This window comes from Cupressus sempervirens, chromosome 6 (assembly GCF_028749045.1).
Source record: "Cupressus sempervirens isolate cs-2001-9-10 chromosome 6, ASM2874904v1, whole genome shotgun sequence".
Lineage (NCBI taxonomy): Eukaryota > Viridiplantae > Streptophyta > Pinopsida > Cupressales > Cupressaceae > Cupressus > Cupressus sempervirens.
The window spans coordinates 117,370,312-117,378,170 of record NC_143123.1 but is presented as its reverse complement, the minus strand read 5'-3'; positions in this window follow the sequence as shown (position 1 = coordinate 117,378,170).

Genomic DNA, 7,859 nt, shown 5'->3' with positions numbered 1-7,859 from the left:
TAGTGCTGGCTTGGCTTGAGTTGTTTTTGTAGTCTTCATTTTCTCTTTTGGCTGGGCTGGAGGCTGAGTTTTAGCCTTTCTCTTCTTTGACTCGGCTTGTTTAGGTGCTTCCTCATCTTCTTCTTCCTCTGAACCTTCCTCCGTATCTTGACCTAAGCCTTGGGTTAATTCCATTTGGCCTTGCCCTTGTTCTTCTTCTTCACTTTCACCTTCTTCTTCTTCCTCCTCTTTAGCACCTACTGCCCCTTCAATATCTGCACTAAATTTCTTCTTTATTTTCTTCACCAGTCTATCCTTCTTCTTTAAGGTGGAGGTTGTTTTTAGTTCCATATCTACCTTCTAATGCACAACATCATATGTTCTAAAGTGAGGTGCCTCTTTATCAATCTCTTCTGCAAGCAATGTTGTGATTGTTGTTGAGGCTTCATCAATGTCTAACTCATATCCTAATGGCCTTAGCCATCTCACTCTTGGAATTTCTGCTTGGATGTAGGTGTAATCAATGTCTACTAGGAAGCATATGTCATTGATATGTTTTTCCATTGGGGAAACTGGTATTCTCACTCTTTGTTTCAGGGATTTCTTAAAATCCTCAAAATAGCTTGTCATTTGGGCTTCAAGGTTTTCACCCATATATTCAATTTACTCATTGATTTGAGTGATTGTAGTTTTGTTTGGATTCTAGTTCACCTTTCCAATTGAAGGAAACTCTTCCATGACATAGAAAAATATGTAGACAAGAATTGAACCAAACTTGCATTGACCACCTTTTGACCTTCTTATTGCTCCTAGGTTCTTATTTATCTACTGAAGCATTAGTTCTACTAGATCATATATATGATCTTTCTTTACAAGCTTATAGGCTTCATCAACAACAATACATGGTATACTGTTTAATCTGTTGGATTGGTAAAATTTATGAGATATCACTCTCACTACAAAATCTAGAAGAGGATCTATTATAGTATCAATTGTCATACCCCTCTTATTCCACTTAGCCCCTGTATTCCTTTCAATGACCTCTTTTGAGTCAATATGTAGGGTTTTGGGCCGATCTAAGGTTGGAAAACCTGTAACCCTATGCACTATCCTCTTTGTTATTTTAATTGGTCCTCCTTCCAACCATAAACATCCATTGTGTATTCTCCTCAAGACAATCCATATCCATTCTATTTTAAATCCTATAGGGTAAACTAGGGCATGGGTTAAACCCTTTTTCTCAACTATTTGAAATTCATCCTTCAAAATCCTATTGTCACATAGCTTGTCATAGGCTTGGAATATCTTAAGGTCACCTATAGCCCCTATCTTGCAATTGTAACATTTTCTCACATCCTGCATCATGAAAACCTTGGGTGGAATTATGGACAATGCGTCGATAGGGTCGTTCTTGTAGGCTACCTCGAGAATGGGTCTAAACTCAAGTTGTTTTACTTCATTACTAACTAGTTGGACCTCATGAATTTCCTTTCCCATGGGGTTCTTATAACTAGAAGCCATTATACTGATCTAGGGTTTCAATACCGATCTAGGTTTTTAACACTACGTAGCTCGACACTTGATAAATACCTTAGATCAACGAAATTTATGTTGAATCGCTATTGAAATCAGTGCAAAAGGCTTCAAGGTTGCTATCTAATTGCTTTTGCACCCTTCTCGTCTTTGCTTTGTGTTCGAATGGCATAAAAATGATCAAAATTTGACCTTATACCTTTCAAAACCTAGCATTAAATGCTTAGTGCATACAACTATAAACTCGACACTTGAAGGTTTCAACATGACTTGACTTCCATTGGATTTCGTTCACTCGACTTCCACTAGATTTCCACTTCACTTGGCTTCCAATGGCATTTCTCAACTTGGCATCAACCATCAACTTGGTCACTATTAGCAACTTGGCATGCACTGGAGCTTTACTCGGCATATGAGGACAATTCGACAGTATTTGCAAAAACTTCAAATTTTGACTTGGCATCTTTGCTCATGTTGATTTCTTCTCTGTAGTACTTCTTTGTCTTGGGATTGATGTATGATATGACTTTGTATATTAGTTCCCATACACCTATTCATGCTTAGTTGGATGAGGTGTGATCACTTGACCTCTTGGGTGAAGTGATCCCTCCATTTGATGTGTTGCACTCATCTTTCTTCTTCCAAGTCTTGTTCATTTGCCCTCTGATTTTTTCAACATCTACCTTCTCTTTTCCTTGTTGAATTCTGACTTGGGTGCCTTGGACCTTGTTGGGCAATGCCTACTGATATGGCCAGTCTTCAAGCAACTAAAACATGTGGTTTGTCTTAACCACCTATTGTAGTTCCCTCTAAAATGTGTTCTTATGTAGTTCTAAGGAACATGCCCATACTCCTGACAGTAATGACAACTCTGCTTGGTATTGTAATCCTAGTTGTAGTGGTGTCCATGATTGTTTCTCCTTATAGGATGGTTAGGTGTCCACATAGGCTTTAATTTGCACTCAAAAGCTTTATATCCATATTTCTTATAGTTTTAGCAGTGACCCTCAAATCTTGGTCTCCTCATGGTCTTGGTCCTACATTCTTGTGTCAAGTGTCCTTGCTTATTGCATTTGTGATAATAACCCTTGTTCTTGGGTTTGTCTTTCTGATTGGTCTTCCTACTCCTACATACATTAGCAATGTGTCCCTTTTAACCACAGAAATGACAAATAGGTTTAGTGTTCTTACCTTTGTTACTCCTTTCTTCTGCAGTCTTGGATGATTCTCCTTGTTCATTGCTGGTGTAACCAAGTCCTGAAGTATCATTACTGGCCCTTGGTGATTTCAGTAATTGCTCAAAGTGCTTGATGGCTTCACTTGATTTGTTGAAGCTTTCTGCTAACTCCTTCTCTCTCCTTAATTCATTCTGCAATTTTTCATTTTGTATTTTCAAGGTGGAGATCTCAATATCCTCCATATTTAGCTCATGACGAGAATTCATCATTTGGCTTAAGGTGTCAAGCTATATGTTTGAGATTCTTTCAAACTCAATTGTCTTCTCCTCTAGTCTATTGGTAAGATTTCTCTTGTCATCTTCTAGCATAACCTTGTCTTTAATGGCTTTTTTCTTCTGTTCAATTTCTTCACAAAGCATTATGGCTTGTGATTCTTGTTCAAGCTTGAGTATTTTGATTTCTTCTACTTGAGCTCTATTCTTCTCCATCAATTCTGCTATTGCTGCATCAAACTCTTTGGAATCTCCATTGGCAAACACTTGTGTGGTGTCAATCTCCTTATAGTGTGTGTCATTTTCAGCTATGGCTATATCCTTCCTTCTTTTAAAGGATTTTCTAAATTCTTCTCTGGCTTTCTCCAATTTGTGTAGAGCAAGATGCACATCAATCACCTAATTGTCTATAATCTTCCCAAGTTTGAAGAATTCCATCTTCAGATCTTTTCTCTAAGTTGTTAGGCTTCTTCTTGTGAGAACCTAGCTTTGATACCAATTGTTGGAATAATCAAATGGGAAGAATACTTCTGGCGGGGGGGGGGGGTGTGTGAATCAGAAGTAATGCATTTTATCCATTAAAAATTTTAATTGAAAATAAACATCATGCATGTAACATATCAAATAATCATAAAGTAAACACATGCATCAACAACACATAACACCATAAATTTGGTAACCCAAAAACCCTCTAGGAATACGAAGGTAAAACTGGGGTGGGGATGATACCCACAAAATCACTACAGCAATAATTTTTTGACCACTTCTGATGGTCTGCCCTGTTAAAGGCTTTACACTATGTCAATAGTGACCAGGTTAAAGGATTTAAAACACTTTACATGAAGTGTCACCCTGTTAAAGGATTTTGTACCTCTTCAAAGGATCTACAAAATAGTTGTCAAGCTAACCTATCAACATAAGATTTTCTGCTATCTAATACAATTGGTAGAGAGTATTAGAAATCTTTGACTTGATTGCTTACAGTCTTCAATTGCTGATTTTAGACACTTGATTTTCTCATTTTGATGTGATCCTTGCTTGATTTAATATCTGTTTGTAGCCCATGTTCTATTCTGATCAACTGGATATGCAATTACTACTCTATTCCTCTAAGCCTTTCATACTTCCCACTGAATTTCACTATAGTTTACCCATACACTATTCTCATCCACACATATAATGGGGTTTTCATCCTCCGTTTAAAGATTACGAAGACTTAGGGTTAGTTATGGATCTACGATCCATATTGAATCTTTAATTCCCTCTCATTCCTTGCACTTTTCTCATTTTTTGCATGCCTTCTCCATTTTTCTTATTGGCTAAATGCTAGTTGCATAGGAAATATAAAAGATTCATTCTTATCCTTATTATTCTTCAAGATCCTTCTACGTCAGCTCAAAAAATGGTTTACATCTGAGTTTGTGAAGGCACAAACTTGTATGTTGATTCCGTGTTAGTCGACACATACTAGATTATTGATGCTCGGCACATGTTTGATCCTAGTTTGCTTGACACCTATTACATTCTATCTTGATTGGCACATGCATAGTTCTGGCTCACTCGACACATGAAGCATTCTGACTTGCTCGACATCAATTGTGACTCGGCACCAATATATCACTCGGCACTTGATCTTCACTCAACATCTAAAGATCACTCGACACCTTTTGGAATTCTGGCTCGACACATATAATGTACTCAGCTTCTATATGAAAATTGGTTAACTGTGTTGACACTCAAATGTCAAAACCATTATGAGACCAACAGGAGCAACTTGTGTCTTATAGATTCTCAGCCAACTCCATTATAAGGAGTAGGGGTATGGTGTCAACCTATAAGATGGCAATCTAAAAAAACAAAGAAAACCTTTAAATCTTCCCTAACTACATACAATGAGAACATGCAGCTACTGTGATACTTCACCTTGAAAATACATACAAAACTTACTATCCAACCTATACATAAGGAGAACTTAGACAAATAACCAATGAAGTTAGGTACACAAGTAGAATTATCATTGATTATAGACTTCATTCAACTTGGTAAAAGGCTTTTAAACTATTACATCCATGAGGTAAGGGATAAAGTACCAAGATTGCATTCAAATACCAAATACACCAGTAGATTTGAAAAAAGAAACTGATTATATTGACCAAAGAAACTGATTATATTACCACACCATACTCTTCCTCTCTCATCTCTACATTCCATCCCCATCTACATGAGATTTCCTTCTTTATGTAGTAGAATGACCTTTTAGCTCCTCAAAGAGTTCATACAAGATGGTTGACCTTCCATCTTCAAAAAAATGTCATTTTGCAAAAAATGTTGACAACAACATTTTTTGACACCTTTTTGACAATTTGCCTCTTTTGCTAACTCATGCCTATTTGGCACCATATATAGGTCTAAAAGGCTTAAAAATTTCATGTTTAATTCATTTGTGACCTTGCATGACATTTTAATACCAATATTAATAGCATTGGTACAGACCTTCTTCCCATGTTCTATCGATGCCAAATTTGCACAAACATCCTATAAAGTTCAAGGGTTTCCTCCCCCTGCCAATTCTAAGCATATCCTAAAATTATTATTCTCTAGAAGACAACATTCTATATCAGTCAAACATGACACATGTAATAAACAAACTCACATTTCACATACATGTTTGTTTGTGTGTTTTCCAAATAGATATGTCCATTGGAAAACTAGTTTTGAAGCTATGAAGGTGTGTCTGGAAAGAATCTTTATAATGCTTGATTAAAGCATAGCTGGTTTTCCATCAACATAATGATTTAGTCTTTCAAGTGATGCATCCTTTATATAATTATTCCATCAAGTGATGCATCTACATATGCAATTTTATCGCCTTGAAAAACTCTATTTGATCCTACTAGCTAGGAATAGTTGATTGTTCGTTGTATTGTACCTAATCTAATGATAGTTCTATAGGAATTTTTAATCAACCCAGCTAATCAAAAACTAGACCAATTTAACTAGGTTATGGCTTGAGCATGTGCTATTCCCATTTATCATATGGTTGCAATGTTGGAGGCAACATTTTTTATTTGTGCAAGGTATGGAGGAAGAGTAGTGGGGTTGGCAAACATGAAATTATGATAATGTGAAGTCACCTTGAGAAACTTGTGTATGCTCTTGGCAAACATGTCATCAAAAATGTTCATCATGAACTTTTTTGCTTCTACACATTTTTGCATGGAGCCTTCACAAACCTATTGCTCACAAATGTCTACTTAAGAATGTATGTGAACCTGTAATGCACTGTTATGTGGTGAAATATGTAGAAAATCATATAATCCTTCATCACACAAAGTCTTTCACTTGGTGTGCTAATTCATTAAGTTAAGAACCCAAATTTTCATTTTAAATCATGATTTATCTATTTTGGGCTTAAGATCTAGTACAATAGCCTAGAACATTCATCCTTTAACATTCATTAACAATAGCACATAAAGACATAACATTCAATAACATGTGAAATAAGGTATATAAACATGCCTCAATGAATTATGATTTAATTTTGGATCACCTAATTGATTAGTTTCAATTTTTTTCTCACCAAAAATCATAAAATGTAAGAACAACTATGCCAAAAAGAGCATAAAAAGATGATTGTCATGGACCAATCATGCTTTCTAGCTCTTTTGGCACAATCATTTTTACAATTTTTTGGCTCAATCTCCAACTTTTCAGTGTGTGTTTTGAAAAATTATTCTTGGACTATGAGTGAGGAAAAAGAGAAATATCAAACTTGAAAAAGATGTACATAAATGCAATTAATTTTTAAACTTTAATTTTATAAGCTTACAAAGAGAACCATAGAATTATGAGAAACTATTGTAGTTTGTACTATTTGAAAATTATAGTTACAAGTGATAAAGTTATATACCTTTGATTCAAAGAGCATAAATAATGGAAATGAAGTATTGTAGAAGGTGCAAGCTCAACTATACACTCTTCAACTCATGCTCAACCTTAACCAAGATTTCATTTTTAAATGCTACTAATTTCTTGTAGTGAAGAAATGGCTCTTTTCCAATCCTAAGGATGCCAATACTAATGGCATCATTGATCTTTATGCTTATCAGTTCTTTGAGCAATGTCAATTCATCTATTAGCTTCTTTGACTTAGTTTGCATTGAGACTTGGTGTGTAGATACAACCTCTATCAACTTATCTGCATCCAAAATTAGACCCCCCTCCCCATGTGGATGGCATATTTAAGTAGAGAGTAGTTACATACATACATATATACATGGTTAAGTTCTACCTAACTATGTCCAACGCGTATGCACACTGGAGGCATACTCTGCCTACTAGGCTACCTACATACGCATATACATAGGATCAAGACCCTTGAACTACTCACTCTAATAAATATGTAGTTCTAGTTTCTAATTATTTTTATGTAGTTGTATTACTATAACCATTAGTGAGCTTTACTCACCTAATGCAACACTTTTCCATCATACACCCACTTGGGCAAATCAGGTGCTTTTCTATAATTACAATCTTGTAATACCTTGGTGCAACCATTGTGTTGTAGTTTATAGTTAATGTAAGGTTAACCTATATACGTCCTAAATCACTCCATATATAGCTATGTTTAAAATACTGTGACAATAATCAATGGTTTTAAATAGACCAGTCAAGTTAATGCTAGTTGGGAACAACTGATTGTTCATTTTATTATACCTAATATGATGACAATTTTACAGGAATTTGTAATTAGCATAGCTAGTCAGCAACTAGACAAATTGAACTAGGTTATGGCTTGTCACTTAGCACAAGTTGAGTGAGTTTTATTATTTTATTATTTTGATTTTGGAATATTTATGTAGTTGGAACAATTTTTCTATTGTGCTAATATGTAATA